Genomic DNA, 20,081 nt, shown 5'->3' with positions numbered 1-20,081 from the left:
CTGGCACCTGGTAGTTTCTGCTACCAGTCACTTCGGGGCAAATGTATTCGAATTTGAGACTGAATTTCCCCTGTGCATTAAGAAATTCACAGCAAAAAAAAAAACAAATTCAAACATATTTCAGGTTTATGTTTTAAACACAAAATTTATCAAAATTCTAATCAAAAGCTTTGTCATCTATAAAACCTGTCAAGATTCAGTAGAGGTCACTCTAGAGGTAGAGTTTTTTTTTTTCGATTTTCAATACAGCTGAGATTTCACAGCCTCTTTGAAATGAATCAAAGAAAAAAGTTATATTAGATTTGTGCCAGTCCATCACTCTCTATTTATTCCTATGGGATTTTTAGAGGTGTATCAAATGGCAAACTTAAACTCTTACCCTTTGATAAATACACCTTTAAAAATACCATAGGAATGAATAGAGTGGCACAATTTTACTTTGGTGAGCCTAATTTCACACTTTGATAAAACCTCTTAGGGGGTTATTTACTAAACTCCGTTTTTTTTTTATAAAATCAGACTTTTAAAAAAATCACAAATTTTTCAGAATTTATTAAACCCAGAGGATGGGAAAAGTCCGAATCTGAAAATCCGGCATCTCAGACCTGTCGAGGTTGCATATAAGTCAATGGGAAAAGTCCCAATGATTTTTTGATGTGCACTGGGTTTTTGGCAATGGCCCGAAGTTTTCTGAATTTTTGGACAAAATTCTGAGTTTTCGGGTAAAAATAAGCCCAAAAAACCCATGCGGATTTGGTCTGAGTTTTTTTACAGAAAATTTGGACTTTGATAAATAATCCCCTATGTGTGCTTTTGAGTCATGAATGACTCATCTCAGACCCACTAGCCTGGTACGACTTGTCTTTCAAATAAATAATAATAAATTATAACAGAACACATAAACTAGGGATGCACTGAATCCACTATTTGGGATTCGGCCGAATCCCTGAACCCTTGATGAAAGATTCGGCTGAATATCGAATCCTAATTTGCATATGCAAATTAGGGACAGGGAAGGAAAAAGTGGAAAAAAAATCTTTTGTGACGAGAAGTCACATGATTTCCCTACCCGCCCCTAATTTACATATGCAAATTAGGATTCGGATTCGGTTCAGCAAGGCACAAGGATTCGGCCGAATCCGAATCTTGCTGAAAAAGGCCGAATCCTGGATTCGATGCACCCCTATTCTAAATATCTATTTAAATCTAAAGTGTGTTAAAAAAAAGAATTCCTGGTACATGCTGAATATATGTTAGTGGATGTTTAGTCAGCACATGTGGATCACTATATGTTGCAAGATGTGTTCTACATATTTCTTTGTCTTATTCTGAATATATGGAATATATGGAAAGTAACGCCTACTCCTTCCTCCTATGTGTAGAAATTTTTAGACTTCTAGATTGAACAGTTCCTCTTTAAGTTCTCGTAAGGGAAGGTGGGGGTGATGTTGAGGTTTATGATATAACGTGCCTAATGCACTGACGTCTGTATAACGTAGATCTGTGGGATGCAAGCAAGCTATGATACTGCCAGGCACAGGATACTCTGTCCTAACTCATTGCTAACACTAGCCTTTCATTTCTGAGCTGCACATACATTTTAAACAAAGGCTCTGGTAACATATGCTGATTTTCACTTACTCTGTCTCCCAGGAAACATAGAAAGCTATTTTTGCTTCCACCATTTGAATGTTTCAAATAAGCTGAACAGTTAAAGCATTGTAGCAATGCATTATGTAAGTCCGGAATAGATACAGTTCCGGACTTATATATATCCATTTGCTTCCTATAATGTAATAAATAACCCAAAGGAAATGCATTTAAGTTATAAAAGTCAAATGAAAAAGCTGAAAAAATATGTATTAGCTTTTTTAATATTAAAAATATTAGTGTAATGACTTTTCTTAGTCATTCTGAAACTGGAATTAATTCTGGGCTTGGTTCTCTGCTAACCAATAATAAAGACACATTGTGTATAAGTTTGTTGCTTTTTTTATGTTCCTTGGCCAATTTTCTTTATGGGAAGATTTCATTCAGAATGTGTTTCTATGTGTGTTTGCCCTGTAGAGCAGCTGAATTGTGTACATTTTGTAAATACCAGCTATAATACATGAAAAGAAATTGTCAATGCTCATCTACACGGTCACCTTTGCTCAGATTCTTGTAGGACTGACTGCAACTTGATCAGACTAGCCAAGACTGGCCAGACTGGCCAACAGGGTTGTTCACCTTTAAATTAACTTTTAGGGGCACATTTACTAAGGGTCGAATATCGAGGGTTAATTAACCCTCGATATTCGACCAGGAACTAAAATCGTTCGACTTCGAATATCGAAGTCGAACGATTTAGCGCTAATACTTCGATCGAACGATTAAATCCTTCGAATCGAACGATTCGAAGGATTTTAATTCATCGATCGAACGAATATCCTTCGATCCAAAAAACATAGGCAAGCCTATGGGGACCTTCCCCATAGGCTAACATTGAGTTCGGTAGCTTTTAGCTGCCGAACTAGGGGGTCGAAGTTTTTCTTAAAGAGACAGTACTTCGATTATCGAACGATCGAATAGTCGAACGATTTTTAGTTCGAATCGTTCGAGTCGAAGTCGTAGTCGAAGGTCGAACTAGCCCATTCGATGGTCGAAGTAGCCAAAAAAACACTTCGAAATTCGAAGTTTTTTTAATTCGAATCCTTCACTCGAGCTTTGTAAATGTGCCCCTTAGTATGATGTAGAGAGTAATATTCTTAGACAATTTGCAGCTGGTTTTCATTTTTATTATTTGTGCTTTTTGAGTTATTTAGCTTTTTATTCAGCAGCTCTCCAGTTTGCAATTTTAGTAATCTGATTGCTAAAGCCTAAATTACCCTAGCAACCATGCATTGATTTGAATGAGAGATTATGGAATCTGAAAAGGAGAGGTCAAAGGATTTAGCGCATTTTACGATCGTACGATCGAAGGAAAAATCGTACGATCGAACGATTAAATCCTTCGAAACGAATGATTCGAAGGATTTTAATCCATCCATCGAAGGATTTTCCATCGATCAGAAAATTTTTAGGAAGCCTATGGGGACCTTCCCCATAGTCTAACATTGGCCTCGGTAGGTTTTACTTGCCGAAGTAGGGGGTCAAAGTATTTTTTAAAGAGACAGTACTTCGACTATCGAATGGTTGAATAGTCGAACGATTTTTATTTTGAATCGTTCAATTCGAAGTCGAAGTAGCCAAATTCGACCATTTGAAATTCGAAGTTTTTTTTCTTCTATTCTTTCACTCGAGTTAAGTAAATGGGCCCCTAAATGTGTAGCCTTACAGAGCATTTGTTTTTAGATGGGGTCAGTGACCCCCATTTGAAAGCTGGAAAAAGTCAGAAGAAGGCAAAAAAACTATAAAAAAAATAATAACAAAGACCAACTGAAAAATTGCTTAGAATTGGACATTCAATAACAGAGCTAAAGGTAACTTGAATGGCCAATTCTTACCACAAATAATAAAAAATGGACACCAATTGCATATTGTCTCAGCACATTACTCACTGAATCATACCAAAAGTTAATTTAATTGTGAACAACCCCTTTAAACACAGCTCCAAAATCTTACAGGGACCAGCTTGGTGCATTGGAACATATAAAACTATGGTGACTGGGTGAAAAAAGGTAAAGAGTGCCAGCTTACTGGTCATGGTTTAACTTAGGCTTTCCTGGGTGTTGGCAATCCAAGACCCCAAGCTGTTGTATCAGGGAGATTTGGCAGGCTCATTTGGGTGAGATGTGCATATGTTTTGCTGCCTACACCATAATAAATTATAGTACCCTTTAACAAATGCTTGTATTATTGCTTGCAAATGCACATATGCTGTTTTCAGTTAACCATAAGCACGTACAATGATAAATTACAGTACAGGTTTGGGATCCAGTATCTGTAAAACCCTTTATCCAAAAACCTCCAATTTACAGGAAGACCATATCCCATAGACTCCATGATAAGCCAATAATTCTATTTTTTTTTATAAATGATTACCTTTTTCTCTGTAATAATAAAACAGTACCTTGTACTTGATACTAACTGAGATATAATTAATCCTTATTGGAGTCAAAACAAGTTATTTAATGATTTTTTAGTAGACAAAGTATGGAGATCCAAATTACGGAAAGCTCCTGAGCACTCTGGGTAACAGGTCCCATACCTGTATATGTCCTTTGACAAATCAGCAGATAAAATAGCTAAAACATAATAAATATTGTGAGTAGGTTATACGGAAATGCCAGAGCCAGACAGATGGTGACCAGACAAACCATGTAATGCTTTTCATGCCCTGAACAAAGGATTGGTTGGGGGTGGGAAGCAACAGAAAGAATGACATCTGGGATGACAAAATGCATCACAATTTGGCCTCTGTTATTAGTGAGCCTAGAAAAAGTAAATGAAAACAGAGTGCATAAGTAGGAAACCCAAAATTACACAGTGGGTCACAGGACTGTAGTTGTATTTCTCCACGTGTCCTGTGTGTGTGTGTTTTCTTTTTTTAATAATACTATGGGGAAAATCTATGGGAGAGATGGGATTGCTGTTAATTTTGTTGCTTTTACAATGTTGTTGTTGTGCAGCATGTTTAGCTACTTTCCACCCTAGTCTCCGTGTCTCTAGTTGACAGAATGTGGGCCAACTGCTTCGTCCTGTGTCAAAATCACACAGTCCTCCTGACAGAGCAGCTTCAAAAAGCAGCCCCGGAAGCTATAAATCAAGTCCATCATAAAACTCATTAGTGGAGGAGCAGGACCAGACATAAGCATTCTTTGAATCCCATTCAGCTTGGCACTGTAACATGTTTTCCAGACAAGCAGTAGTGTCTTCAATAGCTTTTAAAACACACAAAAATGGAGGACTGCATTCTTTGTAATGCCATGCAAGAGTTTTTTTTACATAAATTTGACAGGTAGGGAATACATACAGTAGAACCCCCATTTTACATTTTTCAGGGGACCAGACAAAAATGGTGTAAAATCCAGGAAAATGTAAAATCAGGGAAATGTATTATGCATAATATATTGGTGGGACCACAAACAACAATGTAAAAAAACTTTTAATCAGGGGATGTATTATTAAGGTTTTACTGTATTTTCTCTACTGGAAGGTGATGGGTACAGGTGGCAGATTTAAGAGACTGGTGATTCAAAGGTCACTTTTGCACATTGAATCCTTTTGTAGGACTTTTCGCCACCAAAACAAAATTTATCCAGCCTCAGAAAGTCTGAAGCCAACATAATGTTCCAAATCCATGAGTATCTAATGAAGCAATGAACCTGTAGCTCTGATTGGGTGGCAACTGTGTAGTCTTATACCCGCTGTTTATTGACACTTCCTGTATAAGTGGTTTGTGTAATTAGGAAAACAAAATGACTTCTTTTACCACACGACAAACCTTAAGCGTTCGTTATTCTGTTTTGCTTGTTCCAGCCTGCCTATATAACGTCTTACTATAGCAAGGATGTTTATTCGGATTTTGTTAGGATATGGTTATCGATTTAGCTGCCATGACTCTTTCAATAGGAGCCAAGCGATGACCTTAGACCTCAGCTACAAAGTTTTATCATTCACTGATGAAAGACACAAGTCACGCGAGACTTCATTTTGTTTTGGTGAAAAATATGCCAGCCTTGATATATATTTCCCCTATTAGTAACTTTGGCTTAAATGTAAGAGGCTATGTGGTAACCCTATCCAATTCATTACACATAAAGTGCCATTCTGCTAGTATTTGGGTCATGATGTCCCTGTCAGATTGCCAATGCAGTCCCTGCTGCTGAAACATAATGGGGACTGACAATATGTGGAGTGTGGCTTCTAGTGAGAGGCTGATACTCTCGCTCATCATGGTCCACTGGCCTAAATCAGTAAAAATGAGCAAAGTTTGCTACAGGTCCATCAAGCCTAGCAACCAGTCAGGTGATCACCTTCCAAACATCAGATCACTAAGTGCTAAGTGCTGATTGGCTGCTGCTAGAAGATACCATAATGTTATTCATAAAACGGGAGGGAAATTACACGTCCACCTAGTACTAAGAACTGTTCTTTATAAAGTCACATACTGCACAAAATAAACACAATGATTCGCTAGCAGCATCAGAGACTAGGGATAAAATCTCAAGGCCCCACCCCTTTTGACATGATTGACGTCTAGACCCCCCAGTGGTACCGTAGATGCTGTGGGCCTGCGTCGGCGGGGTCCGGCCCAGTCCGTCTCTAAAATCCGCAAAGCTTCAGCCTCATACGTCACTTTGGGAACTAAGGGGCGCATGCGTGCTTGGAAACCCCCCATCCACAGCTAGATGGAAATGGAAAAAGGGCGTCAGCCTGTGAGTATGCTCCTATTGGTTGCGTGCTATCGAATCAGATGACGTGTCGGGTTTCCGGCACTGAAGGTTACTGTCGGTCATTTACCTGAAGAGGAGGCGTCGGCATCTGATGAGCTGCTCATAGCGTGGCTCGATACAGGCAAGAGCTCGCTCTCCAGAACAAGACACGGGGCTACTGTTTGTGCTGCTAAACCCACCGGCGCTGCTACTTACGTGTGACCCGTTCATAAGCTGCTCACGGTAGGTAAGTGCTGCTTGGGTACTACCACTCTCGTAGCCGGGGGTGTGCCCGACTGCCGGGTAGGAGGATGCTGAGGAGGGTGGGACACGATGCAGTGTTGCTTGGTAGCAAAAGGATGTATGTGTATGTGTGTGTGTGGTTTTTTCCTCAGTATATCCCTGGAAGGTTATAATATTCTCTGCACTCCCTGTTCTGACTCCTGAAACAATGTAGCTGAAACCCGGAGGAGAACGGACTTCTGCTACATTGTTTCAAGAGTCCGAACCAGACAATAGAAGGGGGCTGAGTGAGATATTGCTTACGCTTAAGGTGGCCATGCACTTTAAGATCCGCTTGGCAAGGTCGCCAAACGAGCGGATCTTAACCCAATATGGCCACTAACGGCTGGGCAATATCGGATGAATCCGAACGATCAGATTACAATACTACGAATGGGCTCAGACGGGTCGCAGGACCGCATCAACTAGCCAATGCGGTCCTGGATCGTACAAAAAAAATCAAACTTGACCGATATGTGGCCGATTTTTGGCCTGATATCATTCGGGAGGACCCGTCAGGAGCCCCCACACATGGGCAGATAAGCTGCCGAATCAGGGTCGTTCCTACCATGAGGAAAGGTGAGCACCTTGCCTCAGGGCGGCAGTGAACGGCCAGTTACAAGGGCCGCCTCCTGTAACTTTAAGAGCCGAATTTCAGGTTTTTAAACTGGAAATTTGGCTCTGCTAGTGCAGAAAGCCCAGTACGCATTCATTGCACTAGTGATACCGCCCCTTTTGACCCGCTCCGACGCGAATTAAGCGCGGAGAAGGGGACTGCATCGGGGTTGCTGCCTCAGGCAGCAGCAGCCCACGGATCACCCCTGCATGTTACTTTTATTGTGAAATAAATTTTTTTTTTTTTTTTAAATTCTTACTGATCGGCGTGGGACACAGTGTTTTTGGGTGGAATTCTATTGCAACCCTGTTGCTGTTAGTGGTTAGTAATCCCTGGGCGCTGCCAGTTTAAGTGCTTTGTGTGCTGCATCCATTACCCTATTCTGGGATACACCTGCTTTACATCAAAGCATCTCTGGGATGTATCTCAACTTGAAGAGTTGCTTGTTTAATACAAATCTGGCCTAGGGACAGTTTCAGCAGAGTTATGGTGTAATTTAGTGCCACAGATAGGGTTACCATCTCATGCTTTCACAGCTGAGCCTCTATAAATTCTATTTTATGCTGTCACCCTGCTGCTGGCTTCTTCGCAGCTTCGGATTTGTACAAGCCAGTGATCAGTGTCGTGATATCCATTCTACAATTTTTCTATTCCATTCAAATGAATGTTAAAAATAATTATAAAAAAAAAAACCTTTGCTAGGCAACTCATGCTCACGAGGATGATGGCATTGCTTTATAAAGCAATCTATTGCAGTATTCCCTTACAGCGGCCACTCTCAAATGGATACAAAAAATTCTTGCAATTAAATGGTTATTTACATCTCTTTGTTTTTTTTGTTTTGATTTGAATTTGAAATTCCAATGTAATTCTAAGCAAGGGTAGTCAGAACCAGCAGTGCAGAATTTCTGCACGTGCCAGGGCTGACATAATCCCATTTACTAATAGAGATCAGGAGTGGGATTTTTGGAAGGGCTATGTAAGGGCTATGTAAGGGCTATGTAAGGGCTATGTAAGGGCTATGTAAGGGCTATGTAAGGGCTATGTAAGGGCTATGTAAGGGCTATGTAAGGGCTATGTAAGGGCTATGTAAGGGCTATGTAAGGGCTACGTATAGGTTGGGCCTTTGCAGTGGCCTCATTTTCAGCTTTCATTGTCATTTAAGGGTCAAGGTTGTGTTGGGCAGTTCACTTGCCCACAAAAATGTGTTACTATGGACCATTATTTATCAGTGGCACCACAGTAAATGGCACTAAGTTGTGCAGAGACTAATCGAGATTAATGTCCCATGCTTGATAGAATTGGGCTATGAGAATCTTCCTATTTCCCGTGCATGTGTAATGAATGAGTAGCATTAGGGCTGACTCATCCTGTTTCTAACGGTTTTGGAACTGTGAGCTGAACATGCCAGTCATCCGTTACACAATGCCTGTTCCAATTATAATAGTCTGTTGCGGATTTCCCAGATGGTGCTTGTGTCAGGTGATATATCCCAGATAGGTTTCTATGAGGGTATTATATCTCGTAGGTGATTATACCTGGGGCAGGGCACTTGTGAGTTGGGAAAGGTTACAGCCTTGTTGAAGGAGTGGGGGATGCTGAGACATGTAAGAGAAGGGACCTGCGTGCCATCTGGCTCTTTCTCACTATTTCTCCTACACTATTTCTGTAAACATTGCAGGAAAAATTAGTTCATGATTACTACAGATAAATTATACGAATTGGCTTTTGACACATGGCAAGAAAAATACATAGGCATTGGCTCTCAAATATCCCTTATTTTTGCATTTATAGAGAAGGATACTGATGAATAACAGTAACACCAAAAAATTAAACTGTTTAAGGGAATGCCAATATAATGTACTGTTGCCCTGCACTGGTAAAATGGGCAGGTTTACTTCAGAAACACAACTATAGTTTATATAAATAAGCTGCTCTGTAGCCATGGGGCAGCTATTCAAGCACAAGGTACACAGTTAGTGATGTGCGGGCTGGCCTGAAACCCACTGGACCCACTGGTCAGCAGGTTCGTGCCAGTTCCTGCACAAAATCTTGGGGTCAGAGGGGGGGTTGGGAGGGGGCTGTTATGGTCAGATGCGTGTTAAGAATTTCTCGACCCGCACACCATTGGTACACATTAGATAACAGATAAGTTCTGAAGAATCCCATTGTATACTACAGAGCTTATCTGGTATCTGCTGTGTAACCTTTCCTCCTTTTTCTGCTTTTAATGGCTGCCCCATAGCTACACAGCCGTTTGTGTATATAAACTACACATGTGTTGCCAAAGCAAACACACCAGTTTTACCAGTGCAGAGCAACAGGGTAGTATATTTGTTCTTTTTTTTTTTGGTGTTAGCAGCACTCAACCAAAAGCATACCTCCCATCTGTCCCTTTTTCGGAGGGACAGTCCCTCTTTTGACAGCTCAACCTGCAGTCCCTCATTTGTACTGGAAAGTCCCTATTTTCTATGCACTGAACAGTCAGAAAAAGTTAACTTAATTGGCTTTTAACAGAGAGCCCAGAACAACTAACAGGTGCAAATAAGATACTTTATAACTATTTTCAGACACAAAAAAAAACAGTTTAGATAAGGAGAAATATTTTCAAACTTTCATAACCTGCCAAATTTTGCAAAATGAACATGGTAATTAGGGGTGTGACCACAGAAAGGGGCGTGGTCAAAAATGTAGATGCACTGAGTCCCTCTTTTTACTTCCAAAATGTTGGGAGGTATGCAAAAGGCTGCTTTTATTGGTGGGAAGCATAGAATATACTCTTTGGCAGACATCAAGGACTCCGCATTTTTTAAATTACCATGGGAGGGATGGGCAGCCTTTGGCACTCCAGCTGTTTCAGAACTACAGCTTTCAGCACCTGTTCACCAAAGCTGCATATTACATTCACAGAAGGGTAAATGAGACACCGGGCATTTGACACGTTCTCCAAGGTCGACCTTTGAAAGTCATTCGCATAATCAGCATGATCTGGGCAATGTGTTCCACATATCTTGTCACTCTTATATTTTTTATTCATGTTGCTCTCTTCCCAGCTGTCCGAGAAAGTGACTCATGGCTGTATTCATTGCTGCTTTCTTTATTATCCTGATCTTTTCTGCTTGCTGAAAATTATATAGAAAACGATATGCCCTATTGTAAAATATGAGCATTTTAGAAGAATCCTTAAACTTTGAGACCATTTCTAATATTTTCCAAATGTGGAATATATTTATTCTTTATGGTGCACTGGTGTTGGGCTGTCATGTGACATAAGTTGCACCACTAAAAATTTTTTTTACTGGTGACATCACAAAGCACCATTTATATAATGAATAATGTATCCCCCCCCCCATTGTAAAGTATAAGGATATTATAAGTTGCAAGCAGTGATGGACGAATCATTTCACCGAAAATTCATGAAAAGGCTAAAATGTGCCAAAAATCATTGAAGTCTATGATCGCAATCTTTTCGAAGTCTTTTTGACGCGCCATCATTTTTTTTTCATCCACTACAGTCTATGGGCGTCATTTTCACCACAAAACTTGGTGCAAGATTTCGCTCATCACTCATTTATAAATAATTGAAGTCTATGGTTCAAAATACATTTGGATACATCCATTAGTTGCCGTCTGCAGCCAGATATATTTGTTGAGTATTGCATTTAGTTCATTCTCAATGTCATGGGTGTGTTGATCTGACCTTCTTTTTCTTTCCAAGTGTATCCAAATAGACAACTGTTTGTGTTTAGTGTTCTTTAAACAAACAAGGTGACCTTAACAAATAGTAATGCAAGTTAATACCAGGTTCAAACAAGTTTCCAAAATTGTAAAGCTAATGACAAGTTTTGTGTTCCATCCTTTTAGAACAGAGGCAACCTGGCTATTGCATCACGCCATCATAAAGAAATTAGCATGCCTTTTTATGACTGGAAGGGGTGTAGCTGACCTTTATTGTTGGAAAAACATGTGTACCATATTATGTACAGGTATGAGGACTATTCTCTAGAATCCTCGGAACCTGGGGTTTTCCGGATAAGGGACTTTTCCGTAATTTTGACCTTCATACCTTAAGTCTGATAGAAAATTATCTAAACATTAAATAAAATCATTATGCAGGTTGTGCTTCCTGTGAGGATTAATTATATCTTAGTTGGGATCAAGTACATGGTACTGTTTTATTATTACAGAGAAAAAGGATATAATTTTTAAAAATGTGGATTTGGATAAAAAGGAATCTGTGGGAGACGGCCTTCCTGTAATTCTGAGCTTTCTGAATTATGGGTTTTCTTTAGGGTTGCTTCGAATCGACTATTTTGGATTCGGCTGAATCCTCTGCGAAAGATTCGGCCGAATACCGAACCGAATCCAGTTAGGATTGCATATGCAATTTAGGATTCGGATTCGGCCGTATCTGAATCCTGCTGAAGAAGGCAGAATCCAGAATCCTGGATTCGGTGCATCCCTAGTTTTCTTATAACTGATCCCATACCTTTTATCTGTATATTTTTTACTATCTGATATATCCATTTTTTTAGGCAGTTAGTGAGGTTGATGAAGGCAAAAATTTAGCAGTTGCCTACATTCACTGTTTCACTTTTTTATATGTATGTAATAAGTTGAAAACATTTTAAAAAATGGCTTCCCTGGCCTAACTAAAAATATCACTCAGGGCGCAGTTAGTGAGGTTGATGAAAGCAAAAATTCAGCAGTTGCTTACATTCACGGTTTCACTATTTTATATGTATGTAATAAGTTAAAAATGTAAAAGAAAATGGCTTCCCTGGCCTAACTAAAAATACTGGTTCTGGAAAGGTGGGTGCATATGCATAGGTCTGATTATTTTGTTATGAAGCCTCTTAAACCCTTTACCCAGAAAGCTCAGAATTACGGGAAGGTAGACATTTTAAATAATTCAAAATTTTAAAGATGGTTTCCTTTTTCTCTGTAACAACAAAACAGTACCTTGATCTCAACTAAGATATAATTAATATCAGAACAATCTAATTGTATATATTTAATGTTTAAGTGATTCTTTAGTAGGGATGCACCGAATCCAGGATTCGGTTCAGGATTCCTAATTTGCATATTCAAATTAGGGTTGGGGAGGGAAATTGCGTGACTTTGTCACAAAACAAGGAAGTAAAAAAAAAGTTTTTCCCCTTCCCACCCCATATGCATATAAATTAGGAATCGGTTCGGTATTCGGCCGAATCTTTCACAAAGGATTCCTGGGTTCGGCCGAATCCAAAATAGTGGATTCGGTGCATCCCTATTTTTTTTAGCAGATAATACAAATAATGGGAAAACCTCTTATTTGGAAATATATAGATATATTAAAGCAGCATAGCGATGTAAATGCTGCTGCCATTGATTGCTGTGCCCTGAGTGAGTAATGTTACAGTGTAACCTGGAATTACAGCAAATATTACCTCTTTTATTTACACTGGGTCAGAGGTGTGTGCTTTAAATTCAATAGATGCTTTACCTGCTCTTGTTTTCAATGCATTTGGACACATCTTAAAATATTTAAAATGTATCTTCCACTCAGTTTTGTAAAGAATAGACTTTCCGTTTTGAGGTACAGGCTCATGTGTACAAATAGATTTTTGCTGATGTACGGTATATAGCTGGTATATGGCATTGGTTTATAGCAAGAAACGATCAGCTGCATTGATTATTCTGTTTTTCAGACATTTGCAGCATTTGTAGTCTTGTGGTATGCCCCAACCACTGAATCCCACTGAGATCATACATGTCACTGGTTTGCATGTAATAATTAGATAAAGTATTTGGACATATAAATAAGGTGATTTTTTTTTTAGGCATTTTTTCTATATTGTTGATTATAGCAATGCCCAACTATAAGCTGATTTAATTGCCTTGTGAAATTTCTGTTTAGCTTCCCAGTCCACTTCTGCATGGAAATCAATGGTTGTAATCTTATATTATTGTTATTTTCTAGTAGAATCTTAGAATTAGCATCTAATCATAGTCTTTATCTACCACTGCATTCAGTGATGTACAACAACCTGATATAAAACGGCACTAAATATTTTAGCTTTAGCCCTTAAACTGAAATAAAAGATGACCGGAACCTTTAATGTAGAAATCTACTGATCTTTCATTAATAAAAGCATGGGTTGTCTTGTTTACAGAGAAGGTTACAGTGCCCTGAATGTGGCAGGTAGAGATGGGAGCAATAAACCCATAGTGTGTCTGTGTTAGTACTAGTTGTGCTTTTCCAGATTAAGGAACTCCATAGTTGTTCAGGGTTTGGATCATTGGCAAGTTTAACAAACTAAATCAGTTGCAACAAGTTATAACTATTCTGTCTAAGCTCTTGTTTAGACAGATAATATATAGTGAAAAAGTACCCCCTCTTGTAAAATATAAGGATATTATAAGTTACCGAGGAGTTTCATGACCATATAAAAACACGAGGCCGAAGGCCGAGTGTTTTTATACAGGTCATGGAACTCCGAGGTAACTTCTAATATCCTCATATTTTGCAACTGGGGGTACTTTATTATAATACACAAATTTTAGTGAGTCATGTGACAGAAATGACATCAGAACTCACCGTTTATAACTGATGACATATATCACAAACCTATACTAACTGTAGATCTTAAGATCTTGGATATTCAAATTATCTGAGAAAGCACATTTTCTCCACAGTTTATCTTCAGTTACTTTTACCAGTTTAATTGTTTGTCTCTGCATTCCTCTCCTACTTAGTAATATCCTTCTTAAGGACTGGGGCTAAAACTGCACTGCTTATTCAAGATGGGGCCTTACAGTTACCAGGGATCTATATTGAGTTAAATGTTTTTATTCCTTAAGTAAATGCCTTTTTGAAAGACAACACTTTATTTGCTTTAGTAACTACGGAGTGACACTGCCCAGAATAACGCAGCTTGTTTTCTACAAAAATCCAGATCCTTTCCAAATAACCCCCAATACACTACCATTTAGTGTTTAGCATGAATGTTGTTTCTACCAAAGTCCATTGCCTTACATGTATTAACATTACACCTCTTTTGCCATTTGCAAATAGTCTGCAAAGAGGCAGCATCCTGTATAGGCCTTATAGTTTTATACAATGTAGTGACGTCATTGTGACGTCATCGGCGGGCTGTGCGGGTCTATAAAAGGACCCTGGAAGCGCGGGTCCGGTCAGCACAGGCTGGAGCAGGTTAAGGTCAGGTGCGGGTCAGGAAAACCCTGACCCGCACATCACTAATTTCTTATCTTTGGCCCTGCTGAGCAGAGTCAATATTTGCTAATAATTTCACAAATGCTTCTGAGAAATGTATCAAGGCGATGCCCATTTTATCAAAAGTCAAATTTCGAATTCATGCAAATTTTTTTTAATTTGAATATACTCACAATTTGACATGGTTCTGACCCAAAATTTGAATGGTATTTGATTCGTACAAATCGAGTTTTTCTCCTGAAAAAATACCTTGAATGTCAGGAAGGCTATTATCATCTCTAAATGGCTCAACAGATCTCTACCATTGACTTGCATGAACTCAGCAGGTTTTAGTTGGCGAATATTTGAATTAGGGCTCTTTCCATGGCCGAGGTGTGATAAATCTCACATTCGAATTTACATTAAAATTCGAATGCGTGAATTTTGAAACTCTAAAATTTTTATTTGAATTAGAATTTACTATTCGACCCTTGATAAATCTTCCCCCTTAATGTTGCGAATTGCAACAGTTCAGAATCTGTTGCTAGACAAACACCATATAAAGGGCATACACCAGAGACCTGAATTCATAAACTTCATTTTTGGAAAAGAAATTTAAAAAATAAACGTGAAAACAACTGAACTGAAAAAAAGTGTTTGGAGGGCAAACAACCCTTTTAAGATGGCCATACATGGCCTAAGCACAGCTGATCTGGTCAAGGCAGCAAAAAAGATTTGGAGCTACAACCGCAGACTGAGGTTTATTTTATTTTTTTTGTTATTTTTGTAGAATAAAGCTTTACCTTGTAAATATTTCTTTACTTCTGTTGAATTGTTTAAGTGGAAAAAAAAAATACCGTGAAGGTAAATACAAAAAAAAATTGTTGTCCTCTTGGCATTGCTAAGACATATAAAGAAATCTCGGCATAGAATCAAAGTAAAGGTTAGGATGACATTTGACTATTTGCCTGAACTAATAGGAAGTTTAATGATTGACACCACATTTGTACTTATTGGTACAGAATGTAATATTTAGCAGTTATCATAAAAATTTTGTTTTGGTATGCATTTTTTTCCTTTACAAGACACTTATCAAAATAAGATGCTTGCATATCACATTATTGGGGAAGATTGTAACTTTGAAAAGATTTTACTGACTCTTTTTGCTGAAAAGGAGCATTGCGTTTGCATATTTATATGTAGATTGCCTATAATCTGGCAATGAACAGAAGGACAGATAGGAAAGGATATAAATAATGTTAGTGATAAAAATATTAATTACAAAATAATAGTGCCAGGAATAAGGTGTTTTTTGTTATATCAGAAAGTGCCTGTAAACCACATACTGTGATGCCTGTAGGAATATAAAAATTGGTCCAAATATTGGAAGATAAAGATTCCATATACGTTGTGGCTAGGATGTTGCCATACAGTAATGGGCAAGTAGGGGAGAGTTTCTTTAATAAGTGGTATCCTGTAAGTAGGAGGATCTGCCCCTTCTGTGGTAGCCATTGGTCCACTACCATTTTTCTGGGTCAGCACATGCTGAGGCTTTATAAAGTTTCTAAATAAAACTACCACATACACTTTTTTTGTTTAAACCTCTGAAAAATGGTTCAGAATTTGTCTCAATTCCCACAATTCCTTGCATGCTTCTTTTACTCTTCTGGTAATGGGAGTCTTGGCTAGAGGAAAGTTGATTTTTGGTACATTCTTTCTTTGCCTGGATACAAAATGTAATAGAAAAGACAAAAAAAGACTTAAAATTGGAATCCAATTTTGCAAATAACTTTAAAATCAGGAACTTTTATTTGAAAGTTACCTAGTAACCGTAACATAATAAGTTAGGTTTAAAAAAGGCACACGTCCATCAAGATCAACCTTTTAACTCTATTTTAACCTGCCTAACTGCTAGTTGATCCAGAGGAAGACCTAAAACCCCATTAAAAGCCTCTCCAATTTGCCTCAGAGGGGGAAAAATTCCTTCCAGACTCCAAAATGGCAATCTGACTAGTCCCTGACCTATGAGCTATCTTTCATAACCCTGTATTCCCTCACTTGCTAAAAAGCCATCCAACCCCTTCTTAAAGCTATCTAATGTATCAGCCTGTACAACTGATTCAGGGAGAGAATTCCACATCTTCACAGCTCTCACTGTAAAAAATCCCTTCCGAATATTTAGACGGAACCTCTTTCTTTTAATCAGAATGGGTGATCTTTACCTACTGGTAAATAAAGCATTAGAGAGATTATTATATGATCCCCCTTATATATTTATACATAGTTATCATATCACCCCTTAAGCACCTCTTCTCCAGCGTGAACATCCCCAATTTGGCCAGTCTTTCCTCATAGCTAAGATTTTCCATACCTTTTACCAGCTTAGTTGCCCTTCTGTGTACCCTCTCTGATAGAATAATGTTCTGTTTCAGCACTGGAGACCAAAACTGTACTGCATATTCTGACCTTATCTGTGCTCTATACAGTGGGAGAATGACCTTCTTCTCCCGTGACTCTATGCCCCTTTTAATACAGCTCAAGACCTTATTTGCCCTTGATGCTGCCGACTGGCATTGCTTGCTACAGCCAAGTTTATCATCTACAAGAACTCCAAGGTCCTTTTCCATAATGGATTTGCCTAGTGCAGTCTCATTAAGGATAAAAAAGTTGTTAAGATTTACATTGTTTAATTTTTTTAAATGTTTTTCTTTTCTTTGGGTAGACATTTCCTCTTATTTTAGATATACTTTTTTTAAAATGTGGGCAAATATAAAGACAGAAACATGGTTTCATGCACTTTCATTGCCTCACAGTCACATTCACGTGCACACCCGCCCATGTCATCCGATCTGAAAATGTTACTGTAGGACACTTCATAAGCTAAATGTTTACTCATTTTGTCTGAAATGCTTTCCTTTTGACCTGTTTGGAAATCTTTCTTACCACATCAGCTGAACTAAAATGTTACTTAAAGGGGTTGTTCACCTTTACGGTAACTTTTACTATGTTATAGAACGGCCAATTCTAAGCAACTTTTCATTTGGTTTTCATTATTTATTTTTTATAGTTTTATAGTTATTTGCCTTTTTCGTCGGACTCTTTGCAGCTTTCAAATGGGTGTCGCTGACTCCCTTCTAAAAACAAATGCTCTTTAAGGCTACAAATGTATTGTTATTGATACTTTTTATTGCCTCCTATTCCAGCCCTCTCCTATTCATATTCCAGTCTCTTATTCAAAACAATGCATGGTTACTAGGGTAATTTGGACCCTAGTTACCAGATTGCTCAAATTGAATGCAAATTGAAGAGCTGTTTCCCTGGGGGGGCAGTTAGCCTGGGGGGAGGATGGAGGGGGTCTACGTGGGGTGGGGTTACGGGTTTTTTGCTAAAGGGTTGAATTCTTCTTTAAAATGTGGCATTACCTATACTTGCCACTATATGGAAGATGGGCAACAATGCCTGAAGTTTTTCAAAAACAATTCCTACTAAAATGTGACCTTTTGCTTTGTTTTGAAAACTTTGGTAGACTGGTCATGACTGGTTTAGAATGCCCTTTCGCACTTTTATTATATTGTGAAACCCTTGTGCTTAATGGTTCATTACAAAGTGATTAAAAGAAAACTTATCACTATTTATCACTTATCATTTATTTCACATTATTTGCTATGAGTCAGTTAGCAGGTATTACTCTGAGGCTACAATTTTAATCGTTAGTGTTACTTTTTGTACTTTCTTTCTATTTATATCAAGGTGAACAACCCCTTTAATGCACTTCTTTTCAATCTCATCATTACACAAGGTTCCTAAAATTAGCACATTTTTTTTTCACTAAACAAGAATTTATTTGGCAGTATTGGGGGAATGTGTGTGAAATAATATTTAAGTCTTATACTCAGGGTTGAAAGACTAGAGGGAAACAATAACCAATGAAACCCTCAACATGAGTTTTGGTCAATGTTAGGGCATATTAAAGAGAGCGCATACACTTGCTGTTCTTCCCAAATTTACACGATTTCCTCAAAGATAGCCACAGCATTTGATCATATTTTTTTTTTAAACTAGTCTGATATCACGTCCTCTACTTACTGGGCTCCCTGAGTTAGGCCAAGATTGTATGCAGGTCTTCTGTCCACAATTCTGCACATCTAATAATCTACCAGACTCCACATGCTCCAAATAGGAGATCCATTTTCAAAGAAAACCGAAGATGATGGCACCCATGAGTACAAGTCAAGTGGATTTTATTGTCATTTCAGCCATATACAGTACATAGTGGAAACAAAATAAAGTTTCTCCAGAACCGATGGTGCTACACATAAGACTATATGAGGGTATGTCAAGTGTGAGTTCTTGAGGTGAACACTAAACAGCCCGGTTGGGCAAGGTACACATACATTTGTGTAAAGTATTTAAGAGGTTTATGCAGTGTTGTATGAAAATATTCAGTTCTGTCCTTGGGAGTTGAGATGCCTGATGGCTTGTGGAAAAAAACTGTTGCACATTCTGGAAGTCAGTGCCCTAATACTGTGGTATCTTTTACCGGATGGCAGATGGGAAAAGAGATTGTGTGCAGGGTGGGTGCCATACCCGGCAATGCTGGTAGCCTTCTGTGGTAAATAACCATAATGGCGGGAAGTGAGACCCCAAAGATCTTTCCTGCTGTCCTCACCACCTGCTGCTGGATCTTGTGATCCGATGCAGAACAGTTTCCGTACCAGGTAGTGATGCTTCTAAGGATGCTTTCAATAGACCCTCTGTAAAAGATAGTGAGGATAGATGGTGGAAGAGCTCTGCTGCACTAGTCTGCATGGATAAGTCAATGCGATGTTCAGGGACACTTGTTGTAGTAATGGACTATGCAGAGAGAGGGGACAATAGAGGGTAGTGGATGGGGCTTAACTCTTTGGGGGAGGTTTAGTTTTCCTTTAATTGTTTATGAATCTGGAAAAGAGGTTTTACTTCTCTGTTTGTAGTATTATACTCAAACTGCTTGGTCACATTGTATGTCCAAGATGCCAATGTGGTCTGTACATCGGACAATTAATTATGAAAAAACATAAAGACAAACTGAAAATGCGTGTAAACCAGCTGTATTCAGCAAGAAACACTATGGAAACTTTATATTTTCTAAATATATAACTGGGCAGTTTAATGCACTGCTGGGTGATTTCTTAACACACTTGAGTGGATAAGGAGAGTTTTCACCTCTCCTTTTTGTTTGTGCCTTATTTACCAACATAGTAAACAAAATTCAAAAAAGGCAAGCTGGTGACTTTATTTATTTTTTCTTGAAAATGCACAACTATTTGAGGAATGAGATTGCATCAAGAACTGTAGGCTGCAAATGAAAGACCTACTCATTTAGGATTGTGCAAAAACCTAAATATTTAAGAGGGCTGAAAACCACTATTATAAACTTTGTAGAAATCTAGAAAAGTCAGGTTACTGTTTAGTTGCTTTCAACGGTATTCATATATGTTTTAAGGCAACATACTTTTACAAGAAGGAATACAGAGGCATGACCTACTTCTTGAAATGACAGAGATTGGTCCTGTGTGTTTTAAAGGGGATGTAAAGTCATTTTTTAAAAATGTATGTATAGATTCTTCGCACTAAATAAAACAACTTTGTA

General features: G+C 38.4%; 1 protein-coding gene across 10 annotated transcripts in view; it reads left to right on the top strand.

Moving 5' to 3' along the window:
* Positions 1–6,326: 6,326 nt before the first annotated feature.
* Positions 6,327–20,081, top strand: part of acsl4.L (acyl-CoA synthetase long-chain family member 4 L homeolog) — a 42,294-nt gene continuing 28,539 nt past the window's right edge. For 3 of the 10 annotated variants that reach the window (XM_018229845.2, XM_018229843.2, XM_041572738.1), the window contains exon 1: positions 6,330–6,599. The gene's annotated coding sequence lies outside the window, so the exon portion shown is untranslated. Of the gene's footprint in view, positions 6,604–20,081 lie in introns of all 10 variants that reach the window. The other 7 variants (XM_018229844.2, XM_018229842.2, XM_041572737.1 and 4 more) reach the window with 5 other exon arrangements.

Source organism: Xenopus laevis, chromosome 8L (genome assembly GCF_017654675.1).
Source record: "Xenopus laevis strain J_2021 chromosome 8L, Xenopus_laevis_v10.1, whole genome shotgun sequence".
NCBI classification, from domain to species: domain Eukaryota; kingdom Metazoa; phylum Chordata; class Amphibia; order Anura; family Pipidae; genus Xenopus; species Xenopus laevis.
Note: the sequence above shows the minus strand (reverse complement) of the source record. Positions and strands in the feature narration are given on the sequence as shown.